At 40.3% G+C, this 23,264-nt stretch overlaps 1 long non-coding RNA gene across 1 annotated transcript; it reads right to left on the reverse strand.

Moving 5' to 3' along the window:
- Positions 1–3,343: 3,343 nt before the first annotated feature.
- On the reverse strand, positions 3,344–7,286 carry LOC111188592 (uncharacterized). Its single transcript, XR_002648574.2, has 5 exons — positions 6,077–7,286; positions 5,263–5,937; positions 4,936–5,042; positions 4,599–4,835; positions 3,344–4,510 (listed from the first exon to the last, which is right to left on the reverse strand). It is a non-coding gene; the product is annotated as an uncharacterized LOC111188592 (long non-coding RNA).
- Positions 7,287–23,264: the final 15,978 nt, after the last annotated feature.

Below are 23,264 nucleotides of genomic sequence, written 5' to 3' on the forward strand. Positions count from 1 at the left end.
CACTATTAGGTGACAAAGCAGGTGAAGACCTGAACCTTGTCAAAAGGGTCTACCACATTAACAGTGATGTTGTCATGAGTACAACCAGTGATCAAATAAATGCCACTGTGCAAGGTTTTTCAGATGTCTTCAAAGGATTTGGTGCACTACCACAAACGTATAAAATTCAGCTAAAAGAAAATGCACAGCCAGTAGTGCATCCTGCACAAAGAGATCCCACACCACTGCAAACAAGACTAAAAAAGGAACTGAAAAGAATGACCATGCTTGGAGTGATTAAGAAAACTAAAGAACCCACAGACAGGGTAAACTCCATGGTTTGTGTCAGAAAGAAAAACAGAGATTTAAGAGTATGCATAGATCCAAAAGATCTCAACGAAAATATAAAGCGAGAACACTATCAGATTTCCAAACGTGAAGAAATCACAAGTAAAATGTCAGATGCAAAATATTTTACAAAACTGGATGCCTCACAAGGTTTCATTGAAAGACTTAAAGAAGTTAGTGTATACATTGATGACATAATCATTTGGGGTTCCTCACTACAGGAGCACAATGTCCTGTAGTCCTACAAAAGTCCTGCAAAGCTTTAGTAAAAATGGACTAAAACTCAACAAAAGTCCAGGAAAAAATATTCCTAGGAGACAAACTCACTGCACAAGGAATCCAACCAGATCAAGAAAAGGTCAGTGCCATACAAAACATGTCAAAACCATTCAACAAAAAAGGGGTCATGCCATCATGGGGATGGTAATCTTTTTGGGTAAATTCATTCCCAATCTTGCTGCAAAAGTGTGAACTCCTGCATAAGGAAAATGAATTCAGATGGACAGCTGATCATGAGCATGAGTGGCAAAATCTCAAAACTGCATTGACCACAGCACCTGTGCTTACCTTCTTTGACACAACAAAGAGTATTAAAATATCAACAGACACATTCAAAGATGGTCTAGGCGCTGTGCTACTTCAGGCAGAAGGTGACAAGTGGAAACCCGTTGCTTATGCATCTAGAACAATGACAGAGTCAGAATGCAGATACGCACAGATTGAACAGGAATGTCTCAGATTGGTGTTTGGGCTTAAGAGATTTCATGGATATGTTTATGGCCTTCCCAACTTTACAGTGGAAACTGTAAAGACCACTGTCTATTAATTGCAATCATCAAAAAGAACCTGAACTAGATGTCACCAAAAATTTTGCATCTAATGATGAAACTTCAAAGGTATGACTTTGATTTGATCTACACACCTGGTAAATATCTTATGATAGCAGATGCTCTATCATGAGCACCAGCATCCAGCTGTGCTGGTTTCACTGAAAAGGATGTTGATGTTCATGTGAACATGATCTCTGCCTAACTTACGGTGTCTGACATAAAATCAAACAGATAGCAGAAGAAACTGTGCAAGACACAGAGCTACAAGCTGTAATTGAGAATGTGCAAAATGGATGGCCTGCAGGATCTTGTCCACTGTACTACCACATCTGTGGTGATCTAAGCTGTGTAAATGGACTATTGCTAAAACCAATCAGAACAGTAATTTCAAGAAGCTTGCAGAATGATTTGTTGCAGAGAATTCATGAAGGTCATCTCGTTGTTGAGAAATGAGATGGGCAAGTCTACTGTCCAGGAATCAATCAGGACTCAAAAGACTTATAAGCAAGTGTGAGACATGCTAGAAACACAGAAACAAACAAACAAAACAGCCTATGCTGGTATGTGACTTGCCAACAACAGCATGGGAGAAGGTAGGATTTTTCATCTGAAAGGAAAATACTATATAGTTGTTATTGATTACTACTCAAACTTCCCTGAAATGGTTCTTCTCTCAAGCACACAAACCAGCTGTGTAATGACACGAGCAAAATCCATCTTCGCAAGACATGGAATTCCAAACATTGTTATTAGTGATAACGGTCCATGTTTTAGCTGCAAAGAATGGCAAGAGTTCTCAGTTCACTATGACTTCACACATGTGACATCTAGCCCATTGTATGCTCAATCCAATGGCAAAGAGGAAAAGGTGTACACATTCTCAAGCAACTTCTAAAAAAGGCAGCTGTGACCCATCCCTTGCCCTGCTCAGCTATAGAGCTGCACCGCTTGAATGTGTTTTTTCACCTGCGGAATTGCTGAATCAAAAAATTCGCACCACACTTCCCTTCTGCTCAAGAAAAGGACAACAATGTCCAATGTTGCAACAGAAATTCATGCAGGAGAAAGCAGAACAGAAGACCGCTTATGATCGATCAGCAAAATGTCTTCAGCCATTGTCAAGGAATGACAAGGTCAGGATTGAAGGTCCTGAGACCTGGGACAGGAAAGCTACTGTACTCCTGGAAGTGGCTTTAAGATCATACATTGTGAGAACAGAGGAAGGACAAGTGCTCAGGCACAATCGTCACAGTCTTTTGAAAACACCTGAGACTGTTCAAGAGCCCAGTATTGCTGAGTCTGAGTCTACCCCTGTACCCTGTAACAATTCACTTACTGACTCTCACAACCTCACTGAAACACACACAGACACACCAGACACATTTGTGTTGAGAAGATCCACAAGACAAATAAGAAAGCCTGATAAGCTAAACCTATATAAAAAAAAACAATTGTCAAGATGCTATAATACAACAGTTCAAGTCTATTAGTGAATTAATACCAGAAGTATGTGCATTCCATCTAGCACTGAGTTTATAGAAAAGTGTTGTTACTGTTTGTTTGTTTCATTTGACTATTGCATACCAAATCGTTGTTTAAATGTTCATTTATTAACTTTAAAAGAAAGGGGATGTAATGATATGCTATCATTGGAAAATGTTAGTAACAACCACTAAGGGCTCACTACAGGCCAGCCTATTAGAGGAGACAGACAGCAACGAGCAAGACAGATATATACACATGAGAAGTGAGCTGGTTCAGAGATTGCTCTTAAGCAATATTGTTCATGTTTATCCTGTTAATAAAATGAATTTGAACAAAACTAACATGGGGTTTATTTACACAGACAGAGACACCTTTGGAAGATTAGAAGGGGGCTGGGTTACAAATGAAACAGGTGGGACATTGACAAGAGCGTTGACGAGAGGTACAAGCAAGCACATAAGACAAGAAAATAAAGGACTGAGGAAAGAAGAAACCCTACAAACATGAGCAAAGGTGTAACAAATATGGCTTATGCCATTTGTAACCCAGGTTTCAAATGCTAGTAAATTAAAACCAGATCGAAGTAAAATATTTATTTAAAAACTATTAATAATCATTAACTATTCTAATAGTATAATAGAAGTAACAGTAAAAAGGCAAAAGAACAGTGATTAAAATTAATTATTGTAAGTTTACTGAGCATTAAGATGGGAAAAATTAAGTAAATTGAGCCTAAAAACATCAGCCAATTTCCTTTTGCTAAAAGCAATCAGTTCAAAGGGGGGCGTGACCTCTGCCATGCTGCTCCGCTGCACCAAACAGGAGAGAGAGAGAACGCTGGAGTTAATATTGTAAACATACAATAGATAAGGGTTTTAAATCATAACTAAACTTCTACACTGGTAATAATTAGAGCTGACACATGAAAATGTTTTCCGCTCGACAGCCAGTTACACACCTGAAAACGTTTGGGGTCGCCCTGCTCAGGTTCAAATCCTTTTAACTGCGTTGTTCTTTTTGTCAGTAGGGCATGCCATAGTTTGCTATGCCCATTTTGACAACAGTCACATAAAAATCCTGAAAATTTAGAGGGAAGCTGGTGGTCAGAGTCAGAGCAAATGCAAAGCAAGAACAACCAAATATACGCAAAAATCAACTGTGAAACATAGTCAGCAGGAGACCCCAATGGATTTGTAGTCCATCGCCTTAACCACTCAGCCACGACTACAGCCTCTTCCCACGACCTTCCCTATAAAATTTCTGGATTTTCATGTGACTGTAGTCAAAATGGGCATAGCAAACTATGGCCTGCCCTTCTGATAAAAGGAAAAACACAGTTAAAATGATTTGAACCTGAGCAGGGCAAACACAAACATTTTTAGGTGTGTAACTTGAACAACTCAGCCAAGACTGAATTGATGAACACCGACTTTTATTACAGTAATACATTTAGTACCAAACACTGGAGTGTGCCTAGGGTGCCTGATAAATGGAGCAGCCTTCAGTGTGTGCTGGAGCTAGGGGTTGCTCATAGGCAGAGGATTACTCCTGGGAGTGCTGCAGGGGTGCCTGAAGAAAAGAAGTCCAGCTCTGGTGGTGTGTTAGGGTGGCGGACAAGCCCTCCATGGCAAATAGTGTTGGTGTTCTGGTACTGTCTCGCTGGGGGATCTTTGCCTCACCCTCACGGTTCTCAAGCTCCTGGAACTTCAAAAGAGTTATATGAGGCTGAACTGGCTGTGATGGTAGGTCACGAGCCTCCAGAAGGGATTCTTTAGCCATGGCAATCTGCAGTGGAAGCTGCACACCCTGAAGCAAAGAGTCCCGTTTAGTCCTCTTTTGTCGATCATGCAGCCTGCAGAGACAGAAAACTAACGGCACAAGAGGAAAACGTTTTTGTGTTTATTGTTTAAATTCAATAAATTCAATCAAGTTATGAAGATATTAAGATGAACTCACCAAAAGGACACTGTGGTGTTGTTAATGTTCACCAGTAGCTGGTCAGTTCTGTCCACAATCTCTCTGCAGTCCTCAACTAGCTGCTTGATGTGAGAGTACGCCATGATGATGGATTGGGGTATGGCCTTCGGCCTATTTCTGGCTTCCCTGTATTCTTTAAACAGCTTGAGAGCAACACACACTGAAATTCTGTTGTGGTCTGGTCTGTGAGCAGCCTGACCATGGACCATGAACAATCTGAAAATAGATAAGAGATCACATAGGACTCATCACCACATATTAACATAAATGTGCTAATACCAATGCTAAAGAATATAGATATATAAGATGCTGTTACCACTCCGCTGCTTGCTGGCCTGGAGCAGAGCCACTGTGCTTGCATGAAGCTCTCCAAGGTTCTGGCAAAGTTGTCTTTTTGCTTTTGAGGGTGTATCTGGTGGGGATCTGGTCAAAGACATTAAGTTGTGAGTACAACCTCAAAATCTCTGCCACTTCAGCATTGGAAAGTGCTGTTATGGTCCTGTTGAGCCCAACCAGATAACCTGCCAGGGCATCAACTGCCCCCCATCCAGATCTAGATTCCTATTACAAGCATTGGACCAACAAATAACTATTTTAAACATCTGATACAAGAGCAAATATAAGGAAACTATATCCACTTTACCGGAGCTGGTGTGAAGGGCCCACTTTCCTCGAATGGGGTAAGGAAGCAACATAGTAGCGGCATCACTCTCAGTTATGGAAGTGACATTGATCTCTTCCACTGGGGAGTGGACAGGCCCAGCAGAGGCATCGGCCTCCTCCAATGCAGAGTGGATGTGTCCAGCAGAGGCCTCACTCTCCTCCAATGGAGGCCTGGCATCTGACTGGGGCTTAGGGCCACTGGTTCCAAATTCCTAAAGTAATTAATAAGAGTACATCCATTTTGTTTGTTTGTTTTTTAGTTTTCAAATGTTTTCTTTACCGTCTGGTTTAGTTGACATAATGTTACCTGGACTAAGCCAGAAGATACTCGACAGCAATATGCTCTCCTGCAATATGTATTCACCAAGTGAAAGATGATTCTTTACTTGCCTACAATGTCACAGTATCAGTCTGATCATCATCAACAGAAGACTTTTCTCATCTGTAAGTTTCCCTGGTGGGATAAACTCTGGAGGAAGAAGTCTTCCCAACACTTTGTTGCTGAGCGCATTAACATTTCACATCAGCCTGATGTTATACAACCTTGTTTTAGAGGTTTCTGGCATAGAAAGTGCTTGTGCTGACCGGTTCAAATTCCACCTTGACAGTCCCTCGAGTATATACGTCTGCTTGTGCAACGCATTGCATCTCCACCCTGATGAGACAAAAACAGGAAGGCCAATCACAACAAATAACAATATTTTGGAAACTTTTAAATAGCACATTAAATAGCACATTATAACCGAAATGTAAAACAAATTGTATTGTATCAACATAATTTACAGGTAACCCACTTCTGTTACTACAGCAGTCCCTATCCACATAAATGGTGACCAGCTGTGGCTCTCCAGCGTCCCTGTATCGTTGGACAATACCCTGGCACAGGTCATCCAGTCAAGCCCCCTCACCGGTTGTGAGGACATAGTTTAGCACTTGCCCATACTCAGTCCCCACGTTCGTCATCCACGTTGCAGTATCCTCAATTCTCCCAGCAAGTTTTTTGGTCACCTTTATTTAAGCGGAAAAAAGTATACACACAATTTGTTTGTAATCTCCCCCTATTAAATAATACTTAGAGTCCACATCAATGATCTCCCTCACCTTGGTATAGATCCCAGAGTGGTGCTTTTTGCGGTTGCATTAAATGCATTTCAAAGGGATGCCCTACATGCACATTGGTGCCCACAAAAACATCCTCTGCCTAAAATAATTGTGTGGGTTTGGAGGTGCCACAGATCTGACTGGGCTTGGGGGGTGGTGCCAATTCTCCCTGACATCCTGTCTCAGCTGCCCATTTGCTTCATAAAGGATGTGGGCAATCCACTCCTGGTCACCTGGCTTGACGACCTGGAGGAACGGCTTTGACAAGAACCTGGCCCGGCTTACCTCTGGATAGTGCTGAGGGACTGGGAGCCGTGATGCAGCTGGAGCAGGAGCAGAAGCAGGGGAAGGAGGAAGTGGCCTGCCACTCTGAGTCACTGGTACCATCTCAGATACTGTAGAAGGGGCAGGAACAGAAGCATCTCCACTTCCAAGGTGGATGTTTGGTGGCATCTCCTGGGCTTGAGTTGTGGAGAGAAGGGCTGAAGGGGTTGGAGTAGAAATGTCTGCGAGGTCTGTGGAAGATTTCAACACATTTTTTTTAAGGTGCTCTTACAAAGCCACAACACCCATGGCCTTTGTGCCACAGTGCTGACACTGCTCCTGAACGTGGAAGTCCGACAGATGTTGTGTATATTCGTCAGCCAGTACTTTCTTGGAGCAAAGGGAGCATGTCAACAAAGTGCCACCTGCTGAACTTTCCTGACCTTCAGCTGCTGCACTAGCCTTACTGTACGTTCACACCGAACGCGATAAAATCGCTCTGTGTCGCCTGTCCAACAGGCGATGAGTCGCTTGGGGGCGTGCTGTCGCTGGTGGGCGTTTTCCAAATACGGCACGTACAGAAACAAGGGTTCAGCCTTCAGTCGTACAGACGTTTGACGAACAATAAATCTTTATATATTTTACAACTATTAAGTACAATTATTTAATATAATTATTTCATATTACAATAAATGGGTTTACTTAAATATAATACATTTTTTCCTTAATGTAGTAAATCATTCTCTTAATATATATTATATAATATAAATAGATTTGTCCATAATTTAAAATATTGTTAACTTAATGTAATAAATAATTCCTTGGATGTAATTAATATGTTTACTTAAATATATTAAATCATCCTCTTGATTTAATAAACAGTCTTTCCCTTAATTTAATAAATAATTCCCGAAGTTTTAATAAATCTTTCTGTAAAATGTAATAAATAATTCCCAAAGTTTTAACTAAATCGTTCCAAATTCTATACCTCAGTTTGAATAAATCGTTATGTTAAATGTTTTAAATAATTTCTTCTGTTGTAATAAATCCTTATGTTAACTTTAATAAATAATTCCCTTTGTTTCAGTAAAAGGTTCTGTTAATTTAAAAAAATATATATTTAGTTGTCATAAATCGTTCTGTTAATTTAATAAATAATTTCCTCAGTTTTAATAAATAGTTTTCTATTAAATAAGGTAATTCTGTAAGGATAGTGGGGGTGGGGTAGCTGCTGGTATAGTGGAGTATTTTACCTCAGATCAGCTCAGTTCAGTTCTGTTCGCACTCTCCGTTTTGCTGGCGGAATAAATCTTCAGTAGGAACCGAAAATCAGAGCACCGATTTCAGGACGCACATATGAGAATCTGTTTCTGATTGGTAGTCGCCGCCGCGCGTCGCTGCTCATTTGCATAAAGTTAAGTTCTGGTCAACTCTCACGCGTCGCTCAAACCATTGACAGTATATATTAACTTGGTTAAGCCATCCCGCTGATTTCAACGGATCCAGGTGAGGCCAATCGTGTCACTTTCTGATCGGCTTCTCGTGGGGCTTTTAGAGAGATTGCGCAGGCGCCAGCATGACGCGAATCTTCTGCGTGCCGTGCAAACAACCGTACTGTTCATAGGAGCTGCACAGAACTATTCACTCCACAGTGAGAAAAGCTCCATTCCGTCCCAGAATGGGGCTTTTATTGAATGAACAGCAGATATAAACTAGAATTTTTGATACCCAATATTAGTCCACGGATTTACAGAAAATTATTCATAGTTTGTCTATATAACAAGCATTTAGAAACTCTGTAATGATAATAATAAATGTGTAACATAAATTATAGTTATATCTATACATTATAATTCTCATAGTCTATTTTAATTCTATTTACTATCTACAATGTATTATCACTGTTAGTAGTAGTATTATATTTGCATAATAAAATGTTACTTTGACCCTGTTCTAATTCAATCAGCTCTGTACTTTTAAATTAAGAGGAGCAACTTCTCCAAAAATTACAGCACAGTATTTTGGGTCGCGTTTTCTTTACATCATCGTTAGCATAGTTGTATAAAAATGTTATTTTCTAAAGCTATGAACAGATTATTAATCTTATGGATCAAATGGCAGAAAATCTGTTATTTGTAAAAAAAATAACACGGGCCGTGTAGAAATAATCGAAAACGGCTTGGAAATACATTTATTATTAGTTCAAAGACACCCCGAAATGAATGGAAGTGAATGGATAGCTTCCCTCAAATGGTCCTCTCATCCCTCAGCAGGACACTTCCGGTGGCATGTTTTGGAAGGGAAAAGCTAGGGGCCTGGCTCAAACCGCCCGCTTCGCATCACGTCGCGCCGCGTCGCTGCCTGTTGCTGCCTGTCGCCCAGTGTCGCTGGCGCTCATTGAAAATGAATGACTTCCGGCTGCTTTGTCGCTCGTGTCGTGTTCGGTGTGGACGCACGGTTAGATGGGCCTACATCTACTGCTCTACCACTGCTGTGAGCCTGCGCTGACTGTGATTCTGCACTGACCCCTGTCTGCTGTCCTGACTGGGGGAAACAACATTTTGTATTTACTCTATACTCTTGTGCTCTAAATCTAAACAATACTCTGCATCAGAACGTCGCACCTAGAATCAAGCACATGCAATGAACCAGTCGTAGATCTCACATCATATATATGCTTAGGTATTCAATTCAAAGACAATACTTACATGATGGTAGCCACACTGGCAGGGCGTCCTTTTAACAAAGATGTCAAATACAGTTTGGCCAAATGCAGGGGTCAGGGGACAATTCTTAATTCTCTCTATTACGTCTGCACCCAGGTCTCTGATCAGTAGAAAATTTCAGTTTCCCCTGGGCAAGCAGGATCATGACGCCCAGTATGAATCGTACTTTACTTCCTTTGGCATCTTTGTAGGAGGAGAGGCAGTCATGCACAGAAATACAGGAAATTAAGCAGCAACAATATAACAGCTAATGATAAATCATGACACTATAACCTCCCTCCATTTTCCTTATAGGTCAAGTCAGATTGAGGAACTATCATGGAGTGTTTTACGATATTTTTCTCTTTTTTACACAACACAACCTAGGCAGTCTACCTCAACACATCTTAGCAATCGTATTCAAAAGCACTGTTTGAATGTGTACAGAATGGCTATAAATAATTATGGGTATTAATATGAATACGTAGTAATACATGCTCAATTTAGACAAATAACGATATTACCAGCAACAAAAGAAACATAACGTCAAACTTCATGAAACACATTCAAGGTAGCCTATGCCACAGCAGAAGTGTTTACAAACACCCAGCTGGCACACAACCGACCTTCAATGTTGAAATGTGGTTGAAATATGACTAAAGTAATGTCTGTTGTTAATTCAACGTTGAAACAACAGTGAATCAACATTTAATTTTAAATTGTTGTGCAAACATTGAAATTTTAACTTTGAATCAAAATAATGTCCTCAATCTTCTGCCTTTAAAATTAGCATTTTACATTTCATCACCAAATAATTTCTAAAAACGGTTGGATGATAGAAATTAAAAAGTGTTCTACTTTTATTTGTAGTAACTGCTTTTTAATTTAACACCATGTTCTTCACCATATCTGGGGTTATTCATGTTCTATTTGTTTTACTGTTTTAGTGTTTTTGAGATCAAATGTTGAATCAGATTAGTAGTGGTGAGTAACCTTCTTTATACTCAGATTTACTGCAGTGTTATAAGTTTATTGTTTTGAAGGTGTGGTTATCTCCAATCACACCCTTCACTCGTTTGCTGTGTTCATGAAGGATACAGAGGATTTTCTAATTTTAGTAAGCTATAGTTTATTAAAGGTTGAAGGTATGACGCTGAAACAACGTTGCTATATCAACGTTGATTCACTTTTCAAAATCAACGTTGAGTCAACGTTGAAATGCCAGCTGGGTACCACATACTTTTTCATAAGCTTTCACTTAGTGATTTAATTAATTTTAGTAAGTTTTACTTTTAAGAATTACTTGTAATGACAAGAGAAATTCGCCACCGATAAATACGTAAAAACGTAGCCTACCTGATGAACTGTATCACCCATTTCACTATTTACACCATTTACCTAACACAGTGGCACAAAAAAGGGGTATGCAGCGTATGCAACGCATAGGGGCGCTGCACTAGAGTGGGCGCCAAATCGATGCCAGAAAATTATATCTAGTTAGCATTTTCTGTAAGAGCTGTTTGTTCATGTATGATAATACACAGGGACGTCGCCTGGCCTGGGCTTCTGGTGCTTTAGCCCCTAATAAATTTCCAGTAGCTCTGAATCGTTTCGCTTGGCTCAGCTGTATTATTAATGAGGAGACAGGCCAGTAGCCGCTGTGTGATGGAAGTCTTTAAACGCGAATCACGGAGCCAGTTCAAGGATAAAGTTCCGCCTTTCATGAGATACAGCCAATCAGCCTGCTGGTTTTGCGGAGCGCGGTGGGCTAGTAGGGAAGCTGATGTACCTGATCAGCCAATAACTATTTCATTTTTAAATGTTTTTTATTAATTTAGGATTGCAGGGTTACTGTAAGCTATAATTAACAACATTTTATTTTGCTAACCAGTTAGCTAGAAGCTAGATGTTGTGGTGTTGTGGCCTAGGCATGTTTTTTTTTTGAGTTTTCAAAGGAAAAATGTCTGATAAAATACATAGTAGTTTGGTGCTGTATGAGACATTTTACTGTTGAGAGATTCTGTCAACAACAAATTGTACTTTTATTAAGTTTTTAGACAGTTTTCAGACAGACAAGTCACATGGACTAGTCAGGTGGACACAGAGGGAGCAACGACCAACTAAGCTGTGCCCGTGTAGATTTTCTGTCTGCACGAGAATAAACTCAAGTCATCTCTCAAGCTGTCTCCTGATTTCTGATTCTGACTCCTGATTCCTGAAAGCCGACTTTCTAACAACTAGATGCCATGACCCGGATGGCATATTTCTAACAACTTCTGACTCCTGATTCCTGAAAGCCGAATTTCTAACACTGTACAACAAAATGATTTCACGTTGAGCTTAGAGGGCAAACGGTAAACGGGATTTTACTTGATGTGTATGTTAACTGGCTGGTGTGACACGGGGGAGAAGAAGCCTGTGCTGAAGACTCGCTGAACTGAACTGCTGCTGCAGCGCATCTAGAGTGTGCCTTGCAGGACAGCGCGGGGTCACGTGACAGAGGAAGAGAGAGGTCGGGTGTGTGCGAGCTGATTTCAGGGCATTCTGTTTTCACTCGTTTTTAATCGCTCAGGTTTTCAAAAGATCATTTTAAACCGGCCTCAGTAAAATCTTTATAATAATAATATTTTTTTTGTAAAAAAAAAACAAGTTTGAAAAGGGCACTTTGGTTGATAAAGGGCAGAGTTGGTGGTGCCACCTGATGTCTATGTCTGCACGCCTCTGCCTGCAGGATAGGTGCTGTATTTACAATATAGCGGATCATAACAAGTAACTTACACCTCAAAAAGTTTGTTGTTGCACCCCAGACCTAACGTTATCTGATTGATTAACTTACTGTAACAAAACTGAAAAATCTCTGTTCTTGGACACAGAGATTGTTGTTATGGATACAGACACGACCTGACACGACACAACGCAAAAAAAAAAAACGAAAAAGACAATTAAAGCCTTCAGTATAGAACATTAACAACACATTATTCAGCGCTATCCTTGTGATCGTCTTCTCAACCTTACAAAACACATTCAACGTTTGCCACGGCAGAAGTGTTTACAAATACACCAAATACACGATCTCACTTAGAGAAACTTCTACTAACTTCTTAATGACATGAGAAGCTCGCCGCTGGTCAATAATGGTACCTGGTGATGAGCTGTATTGCCTGTTTCTCCTGCATCTCGACGGGCAAAACACTCAATCTTGATTGGTTCCTTCGCCCCTGGGAGCAGCCACTGTTTCGAAGCATGTGACTGGCTCTTTTGCCCCGCTGTTTTTGCAGTAGGATTCTGGTAGAATTTGTTAGGACTTAATTAGAAGCTGTTAGGAAATGTTAGGAGTTGTTAGGACTTTGTTAGGTCTTGTTAGGACTTGTTAAAGCTGTCAGTGTTCTGTCTGCACCGGTCTTGCGTCTCTCAGCTTTCTCTTCACAATATCCCACAGATTCTCTATGGGATTCAGGTCAGGAGAGTTGGCAGGCCAATTGAGCACAGTAATATTTTAGGTTTTAGAGGTCAGTAAAGCATTTACCAGTGGTTTTGGCACTATGAGCAGGTACCAGGTCGTGCTGAAAAATGAAATCTTCATCGCCATAAAGCTTTTCAGCAGATGGAAGCACGAAGTGCTCCAAAATCTCCTGATAGCTAGCTGCATTGACCCTGCCCTTGATAAAACACAGTGGACCAACACCAGCAGCTGACATGGCACCCCAGACCATCACTGACTGTGGGTACTTGACACTGGACTTCAGGCCTTTTGGCATTTCCTTCTCCCCAGTCTTCCTCTAGATTCTGGCACCTTGATTTCTGAATGACAGGCAAAATTTGCTTTCAGTCCAGTGCTGCTTCTCTGTAGCCAAGGTCAGGCGCTTCTGCCGCTGTTTCTGGTTCAAAAGTGGCTTGACCTGGGGAATGGGGCACCTGTAGCCCATTTCCTGCACACCCCTGTGCACGGTGGCTCTGGATGTTTCTACTCCAGACTCAGTCCACTGCTTCCGCAGGTCCCCCAAGGTCTGGAATCGGCCCTTCTCCACAATCTTCCTCAGGGTCCGGTCACCTCTTCTCGTTGTGCAGCTTTTTCTGCCACACCTTTTCCTTCCCACAGACTTTCCACTGAGGTGCCTTGATACAGCACTCTGGGAACAGCCTATTCGTTCAGAAATTTATTTCCGTGTCTTACCCTCTTGCTTGAGAGTGTCAATGATGGCCTTCTGGACAGCAGTCAGGTTGGCAGTCTTACCCATGATTGCGGTTTTGAGTAATGAACCAGGCTGGGAGTTTTTAAAAGCCTCAGGAATCTTTTGCAGGTGTTAATTCGTTGATTCAGATGATTAGGTTTATAGCTCGTTTAGAGAACCTTTTCATGATATGCTAATTTTGTGTGATAGGAATTTTGGGTTTTCATGAGCTGTATGCCAAAATCATCAGTATTAAATCAATAAAAGACCTGAAATATTTCAGTTGGTGTGCAATGAATCTAAAATATATGAAAGTTTAATTTTTATCATTTCATTATGGAAAATAATGAACTTTTTTAGAAGGACCTGTAATTGAGTTCTGATTTTCTGAATACTGCATAGGTGCACTGTTTATTTTTTCTATTTTTGAGGTTTGGGAAATTTTGGAATAATTCAGCAAATTAACAGTTTTAACCGCCATTGAATTAAGTTCTATCCCCTTTATTTATTTTCCCTTTCTTTTCTTTATTTAATTTACTTAACCACATACACACCCATTCTATCACCATAGTAGGGCTGGACCCGAATATTTGGGTATTCGGATATTGGCTCCTTGAGTAGGTATTGGGTTTTTAATTTTGGTATTCGGATTTTCGTTTTTTTTTTTTTTTTTTTTTTTCCCAGAGCTCCACCTCACTCTAACATCACACTTCCATTTAGGTTGATGGCGGTATAAGAGAGGCAGAGATGCTCTAAAGTCTTTGGTCAGGAGTCCGAGTCAAGTCTCAAGTCTGTTCTGGCGAAATAAAAGTCAAAGTATTTCTCAGTGAGGCCTGCTTTTAAAAATAATGGAAAATGAATAACAAAATGTAATAATAACAAAAAATAAATATAAAATTGGAAAATAAACAACTAAACTAAGCCCAATAAAATCTAACCTAACGAATTTCAAAAGATCAAAAACGAAACTCAGCAGAAGTGTAAAACAAAGAAGTAATATTACAAAAAAATATATAACAAATCACAGTGTGATTTTTGTGATGTTGCACCAATTACAGCTTATCGGCGCGTTTAAAGCTCAACGCATGAACTAATCAGTGTGCTGCACATCGCGCATGCTCGCGGGAGATTTGGCGTGTCTGTTAAGCAATATATTGGAAAGTTTTGGGGGCAGAGATGGTGAAGTATAGCACTTATATCTCAGATTTGTTCTAGCTGTATTTTTTTCTGCTTACGGGCTGCATTTGATGGAAAGTCTAGCAGCTCCTACAGGACTACAGTATCAGCATATAAATCGCGTGCGTTTTCCTACAAGACAAACCATTCAAAAGTGCAGATTAACTCATTAAAAATCACACAGTGTCTGTCTGGCCTTAAATACTTAGGTACAGCTATTAAATTAATAAATCAACATTCATTAAAAAGATCAGTGAGAAGTTATGTATGCTAAATAACAAATAATCTAGCAACAAGCTAGAAGCTTATAAGCTGTTAACATTTAATAATAACAGAAAAATACATATGAAATTGGAAAATAACCAACTAAAGTAAGCTCAAATGCTATAAGAAATATAATCTAACGATATAAAACCAATATAACGATATTAAACCAATATAGACCAAGCACAGTAACATAATTTACAATGACTTTCCTCTACTCTAATATATATATTTTTTGTTTTTGTTAAAGTAAAAAGCCTAAGTGCGGAAACACAAAAACAGCAATTCACTGGGCAGCGCTCCTGGCCTGCGTACGCACGGAGAAGCCTTGTTGTGGGGAAGCAGAAATTCCAGAAACACAATAAAATCCGGGGTGAAAACATAAAAATTCCGGGGTGGAAACATAAAAATTCCGGGGTGAAAACACCAAAAAATCCGGGATAAAAAACGTCTCATCGGTCAGAGCACGCAGTGCAGTCCGAGCACGCAGCAAAACATAAGGAGACATAATGCACTCCAAATACTCAGGACTGAAGTGAAATAAATGATAATGTACAGATTTAATCTGTTTCTGGTAGATATTTAATAAGAAATAAGAACAGAATTAAAAATAAACAGACGCCTATCACAGACCATTTTCTTGAGCCTTGAGCCCGACCCCGAAGAAAGGGGTGGGAAATCTTATTTTTTTCGGGGCCGGGGTCAGTGGAAAATTTTGCAGTGGATTAAGGGGGCCGTGCGTTGCATTTTTTCGTACTTTAATTATTTTTTAATCCGTCTTTTTTTAAACGAATATTCGAATATTCTCTACAAATCAGTGCCGAATATGCGGAGCTCAGAAAACGCTAATCGGGCCAGCCCTACACCATAGCCATTAAGAATAATTTTATTTATTTATTTTTGTGAATAAAATGATTGGATCTTTAACTCTGTATATATTGGTCTGGGGTGGGTTTCCCGAAAGCTTCGTAACGCTAAGAACTTCTGTCACGTGGTCCCTGTCTGTTCTCGTGTTTCTGTGTTTATTTACCTTTTTCTGTGCCTGTCTCTGCTTGTGCCTGTGAGTGTGTCTCCCACGTGATCCGTGCTCCTCAGTGTTTCTTGCCCTCACCTGTGTATCATTTGTAACTCCGCCCCTTAGCCCCAGGTGTTCTCTGTTTCCCGTGTGTGTTACACTATTTATAGTCCGTGCTCCCTTTCCCTCGTGTCGGTTCTTGTGCTTTGTTAGCCTGTTGTGGTTGCGTCTCTGTGTCTCATGTTTCTTGTTTTCAGTTTAGTTTCCGTTTATTTGTTTTTTTTGTCTTTTGTTATCTGTATAATAAATACACTCGCATTTGCATCCGCTCTCCTCGTCCCTCCTTCACGCACCCTGACAGAAGAACCGACCTAACTATGGATGCAGCGAGTGGCGTCTACCTGGGATCCAGATTGGCGATCCGCCGCTCCTCCCTTTCTCGCGGCGTGCTGGAGGAGCAGCCCTCTCTTAACTCCTCAGCTAGCCGGCGCCGGAGGAGGAAAAGACGGCAGCGGCATTCTCAGCGCTCCCGCTCGCCTGAGGAGGACCCTCTCAAGGGGGGAGCACTTTTTGGGGGGGCGCACCGTGTTGGCAGGGACGCAGGTTGTGAGGAGTCTTATTTCTGGGACTATGTAGACTTCCTCACACCTGCGTCCAGCTCGGAGGAGGAGGAGGGAGATTACCTCCCTACACCAGCCCGTCTGCCGTTGCCTCCAGGGGCAGTCCTGCCTCCCGCATGCCTTTGTCCGCCCTGGTTCCTGACCGGCGACCCAGCGCCCTCCGAGCCGGACTTCACCGGCGACCCAGCGCCCTCCGAGCCGGACTTCGGCGGCGACCCAGCGCCCTCCGAGCCGGACTTCACCGGCGGACCAGCGCTCCCCACGCCGGACTTCACCGGCGGACCAGCGCTCCCCGCGCCGGACTTCACCGGCGGACCAGCGCTTCCCGCGCCGGACTTCACCGGCGACCCAGCGCTCCCCGCGCCGGACTTCACCGGCGACCCAGCGCTCCCCGCGCCGGACTTCACCGGCGACCCAGCGCTCCCCGCGCCGGACTTCACCGGCGACCCAGCGCTCCCCGCGCCGGACTTCACCGGCGACCCAGCGCTCCCCGCGCCGGACTTCACCGGCGACCCAGCGCTCCCCGCGCCGGACTTCACCGGCGACCCAGCGCTCCCCGCGCCGGACTTCACCGGCGACCCAGCGCTCTCCGCGCCGGACTTCACCGGCGGACCAGCGCTCTCCGCGCCGGATTTCACCGGCGGACCAGCGGTCTCTGCACCTACCCCTGTGCCCGTGGCTCCCGCCGCCACGCCCACTCCCAGGCCCCGCCTTTCCAGGCCTGCTCCGAGGCCCCCTGACTTTGCCTCCCGTGGTGTACCCAGGCTACCCCCACAGACTTTGTCCAGCCCTGGGTACCCATCTATGTTTCTCGTACCCCTGTCTCTGCCTGTCATGGTTCCCGTCTCTGTCTATGTTCCAGTCTCTGTCACTCGTGGTTTTTCTGTTCCAGTCCCCGTCACCGTGTTTGTTTCTGTCCCCATTACTGTTTTCGTTCCGGTCCCTTTGCCCAGTAATGTCCAGTCCCCGTTTTCTGTTCAGTCTCCTCTCGGGTGTCCTCTGTTCTAGTCTTGTGTTTTGTTTTGTTTTTTGGTTTCCACCCTCTCCTGACCGGCTCCTGGGGGTTTGTTTTTTCGCGCCCCAGGAGTTGCGCGTTAAGGGGTGGGTTCTGTCACGTGGTCCCTGTCTGTTCTCGTGTTTCTGTGTTTATTTACCTTTTTCTGTGCCTGTCTCTGCTTGTGCCTGTGAGTGTGTCTCCCACGTGATCCGTGCTCCTCAGTGTTTCTTGCCCTCACCTGTGTATCATTTGTAACTCCGCCCCTTAGCCCCAGGTGTTCTCTGTTTCCCGTGTGTGTTACACTATTTATAGTCCGTGCTCCCTTTCCCTCGTGTCGGTTCTTGTGCTTTGTTAGCCTGTTGTGGTTGCGTCTCTGTGTCTCATGTTTCTTGTTTTCAGTTTAGTTTCCGTTTATTTGTTTATTTTTGTCTTTTGTTATCTGTATAATAAATACACTCGCATTTGCATCCGCTCTCCTCGTCCCTCCTTCACGCACCCTGACAACTTCGTTAACTCGTACTTAAGATTGATTGTTAATTAAAGAGTGTTTCTCAAACTGGTGCGTAACTAAAGTACTACGTAAACTCGCTCGCAGATTAACGAGTGCTCTCACCCAATCGTTATTCTTAAGAGCTTCTTTAAGGGATCTTGACTTGCAGTTTAGCACCTTAAACACCAGGGACTGCCAATTTTGAGGGAGAAAAAATATAACTTCCGTGGTTGAAGCAATTATATTATGTTACAATTAATTATAATCAGTTATATAATTATATAATTATCATATATCATATCATATCATATCATATCATTGCCCGTGTCTGCGGGTACTCCGGTTTCCTCCCACACTCCAAAGACTTCAGGCTAATTGGATGTCGGATAAAAATTACCCCTTACGTGTGAGTGTGTGAGTGCATGTGCCTGTGTGTCTGTCTGCCCTGCAATGGATTGGCGGCCTGTCCAGGGGGTATACTGCCTTCTGCCCGATGCCGGCTGGTATAGACTCCAGCCACCCACCGCGACCCTTAACGGATAAAGCGGTTGATGATGAGTGAGTAGTGAGTGAATGAGTTATATTATATTATATTATATTATAATGCCAACTTTGTCTGTGGCTTGTAGTCTAACTGGGCATATTGGAATTGACCAATCAAACCCACGAATAAATAATTAAAATCCAGATTCCTGCGGATGATGTTCACGGTCTAAGCAAAGCTGCAAAGTCACCAAGTCCGTGGATTCTGTAATCAGGCTGTTACTGTGCCATACACACACTTATATACACTTCCAACCAGGGAATTACAGCACAACACAATATATTTCCATGCTATTGGGAAAATTCCTGGTACTGTAGGTCTGGTGCAGGGGATGCCTGCGGTGTCTTTAATCACACCTACACGTATTGTAAAGGATATCAGTGAATGTGCAGGTAATATTTAATATTTTTCCTTAATCAGGTGCTTCTAACCAACATTGTGGCCGTTCATCTGGGCAAAATCTGGTGTGTGTCTGCTCATAAATACCAATAAAAAGTTGGACACGTCTCATTCAATGTTTTTATTTTATTTTTTTTTCATTGTCGATTATTATCAAAACCATGAAAACTATTAATTGGCGCATATGGAATTATCTAGTAAACAAAAAGGTGCATGGCCTTCACAATCCCCTGACCTAAACCCAACTGAGATGGTGATTTAGGATGAGCTGGAGCTTTACAGAGTGTATAAAGTATAATAAAACATACTCCTTTTGGTTTTAAATATATTATATATATTATATATATATATATATATATATATATATATATATATATATATATATATATATATATATATATACATATATAATATAATATATATATATATATTATATATGTATATATATATATATATATATATATATATTGTATTATTATATTATTTTTATATTATTAATAATTATAATAATACATTAATATTACTATCAATATTACTATTAATAATATTAGTATAATATCTGTTAATATAATAAATATTAACAATAATATTTTTAAAAAAGTAAAAAAAGTTTAATGTTTTAAAATAGATTAGATTTTCGAGTATTTATTTAGTCATATGTATCTTTAGGAGTATTTTATTAATGCCAAAGTACATTTTGTAAGTTAAATATTATAATTTGTATAATGTTGTTGATTACAACACATTTCTACGTTTTTAGGGTGTAACAGTGAATAAATACTGCATATTGGCAGTGTTGAATCGATATTTGTGGATCGATTGAGTGCGCTGTTTCGGGGGAGGAGTCAACAAAGACGTTCTTTAAACTCCTTCGTTAATTTTCGCTTTGCGAAGCTCTTTGGGACACAATCGCAGAACTGGCTCGTTCTTTACACACGTCATTCGTTAGTTCGTTCGTTATTCGCTAAGGTTGATCGTTTTCGGGAAACCCACCCCTGTATTTCAATCAAAGCCCTCCGAGCGAACCTAAATAGTTTATTGAAAGTGGTCCAACCACTAATAACTGTCTAAGTTTTCCTATAGTAATACTGTGGTACCAAATTTTTAATTTCTGTGAGCTAGCTAGTGTGGCTACTCCGCAACACTTTGGATGAGCGTAAGGCCGCTATCGAAGCATCCTGCCTCCACAACACCTCAGCAGTGCCACGGGCTGTTTGCCTCCATGCCACGCTGCATTGAAGCAGTCATTTCTGCAAAAGGATTCCCGACCAAGTATTGAGTGCATAACTGAACATAATTATTTGAAGGTTGACTTTTGTTGTATATGCAAATATGCAATTTTTTTGAGATTTGGGATTTTTGTTTTTTCTTTACTTTTTTTTTTTTGCCAAAATCACCAATATTAAAACAATAAAATGCTTGAACTACTTCAGTTGTGTGTAATGAATCTATAATATATGAAAGTCTAATGTTTATCAGTACATTACAGAAAATAATGAACTTTATCACAATATGCTAATTTTTGAGAAGGACCTGTATTTGCTCAATAACTCAAAAAACTCCATGACTCAATACATCTTCATCGTGAAACAGCATTTAAATGTTAATAAGAGACAACAGTCTTGTCTTTTTTTTTAGTCAATGTCTCTTCTCTTTCTTTATACTTCCTTCTTTTGGTAAGATTGCAGTTAGAACATGTCAGAAAGTGTGCGTGTCTCCTCTACCCGGGTAGACTTATCTGCGTCTCCCTCCTCGAGGCGCCGTTTGGGCTCAGGTGGCAGGAAATCACTCGCTTCTCTGTCTATTAAAACAACCTATATAATACAGGACTTTGTTAAGTAAGGCTATATAGCGAGAATATTTACCCTAACGTGTCTCTAACCAAGTAAACAGCAAATATATACACTTATACTCACATATACACAAATGTTAACAAAACGCTGGCTTAGCCTGCAACTTAGTAACGTTAACTGAACGTAGTCATTCCACAGCAAGTTATCTCACATATCTCGCAATATATAAACTCATCAGAGTCTACCTCAATCACACAGCGCAAAAGGTTATCCAACTTGGCTAGTAAACTGAAAATATCCAATGAGAGTACTTGTAAATCACTGTATTACAGTTCATCAGCGTCTTAACTCAGAGATTTCTCCACAAAATGGTTAAATTACCTCCAGCTCCATTCAGCACACACACAGGCAAGACGGAGAGAGCAAGGCAGAGAGAGAAGGAGGGGGGGATCTGCAGACTCTACTGAATGGCGTAAGCACAGAGTGCTTATTTTAACAGGGTTACATGACGAATTGTCCTACCTTGTCGAACTGTGCTGCCCTAATGTATATTTAACTGTAAAAATACAAAAGAAACATGTACCCAGTAAAATTCCAGTAGATGTATGTTATTAGATTTGGATTGCACAAATCATTGTATCAAAGTTATGACAAAAATAGCGCATTACAAGCCTTTTTTTGTATTTATTTATGATAATAATTGTATATTTTAGTTTCCATTTACACTTTTGTGCAATGACAGTGCGTCCAGGTTGTTTAATGCACATAACCGCCCCCCAAAACAGATTATTTATAAACAAAAAACACTAGAAATATACCTGTTGCACCTGGGTGTTGTATATTTCTTCATCTGTATGTCTGTAGTTTCTCTAAGGGATGTGTCTCGAAAGTTTTAAAATGTTCTCTTTGGACACAAAGAAGTCTACCACACTGGAGTTTGGTGTTGAAAGTGGGAAATTCTTTTAATTTTCTTTTAATTTAAGGTTTACAGTCCATCACAAATTTGGTCGCATTAAAAACCTGCCTGTACTTATATCCTATATGTACCTATTTCAGCTGGTAAAAAAAAAAAAAAAAAAAGTATAATCCAAAATTCACAAGAGAATACATCTATATAGAATATGTACCTAACAAATTTTTTTGTTATTAGACAACTTTTTTAAGTAATTCTCTTCTTCATGAAATCAGAAATAGAAGACCCCCCCAATCAAAGTTTATTCCCCTATTTATTAATCTCTGGTAATTGCCCTGATATTATGTCTCTCTAAGCAATGTATCTCCAAATATTTAAACCATTCTCTATTTTACAATAAAGAAGTTTAATGCACTTCACTTCATGTGTTCATTTTGGTCCTGTCTGTTATGTGCAAATATTTATTTTTGTATGTCTCATTCTTTTTCTACCTGGCACTCCCTCCACAGATTACATGCTCACCTTTCCTGATTTCAAATCACTAGTGACATTACCTCCTAAAGCATTGGGGACTAGCCATCCCTTTTAAAGGCATTATCCAAGTTTGGGCATGTTTTCTAACTTGGTTTTACTCTTAAAGAGATTTGTTTCTAACTGGTAAGAAAGGAGCACCTATACATTGCACACAACACAGGGCATGTTTATGTTGTGTATAATATGGCTACAGGATGCCTGGGTAAAAATGTACCTGCTATTCCATATGGGATAGACAGTAGTGATAACAACTGTGATACTTTTGTCTCCAAAACATTTATAACCTTCTTTAAAAATGATAATTGTTTTGAACAGTATTGAACAGTCTAGAATATAACAGCATTTTAGAACCACTGCAAGAAAACATTTTAGGAATAAAGTTTTAATATTTAATGAATAAAGTCAGAATATCTGTCATCGTTTTGCAGATGTTACAATTTAATTGTTTTTTTTTTTCTCTAAAAGTGTGTAATTTTTATTTATTCCCGAAATATTCTGTAACCGAGCTAAACATACATGTGTACTGAAACAGGAAAAATAGTAATTTAAGAATTATATATTGTATAAAAAAACTGAAAAATTGCATATTGGTTTCCAGTAAATATGAGTACGTATCTATAATTAAAAGAAATTATTATTATGTGTAAAATAAAAAAATGAAGAAATAAATAAACTACTAAACTAAATTAACCTACTTAATGAGTCAAATAGGTTCAGAAAAAAAGTTTAAAGAAGAGCGCAGAGAGTTCAGGAGGTACAAGAACAGAAATGAGTAAGTAAAAGTCAGTTCTTTTTTTGGGCTAATTATGTTACTATTAAATGTTCTTGACCGGGATATAAAACTGCAAATGATAAAACACTAATGTTACAATATTATTATTATTATTATTATTATTATTATTATTATTATTATTATTATTATTATTATTAACAGTGTTGGGAAGTAACGGATTACATGTAACGGCGTTACGTAATCAGATTACAAATTATAAGTA

This window comes from Astyanax mexicanus, chromosome 1 (assembly GCF_023375975.1).
Source record: "Astyanax mexicanus isolate ESR-SI-001 chromosome 1, AstMex3_surface, whole genome shotgun sequence".
NCBI classification, from domain to species: Eukaryota; Metazoa; Chordata; class Actinopteri; order Characiformes; family Acestrorhamphidae; genus Astyanax; species Astyanax mexicanus.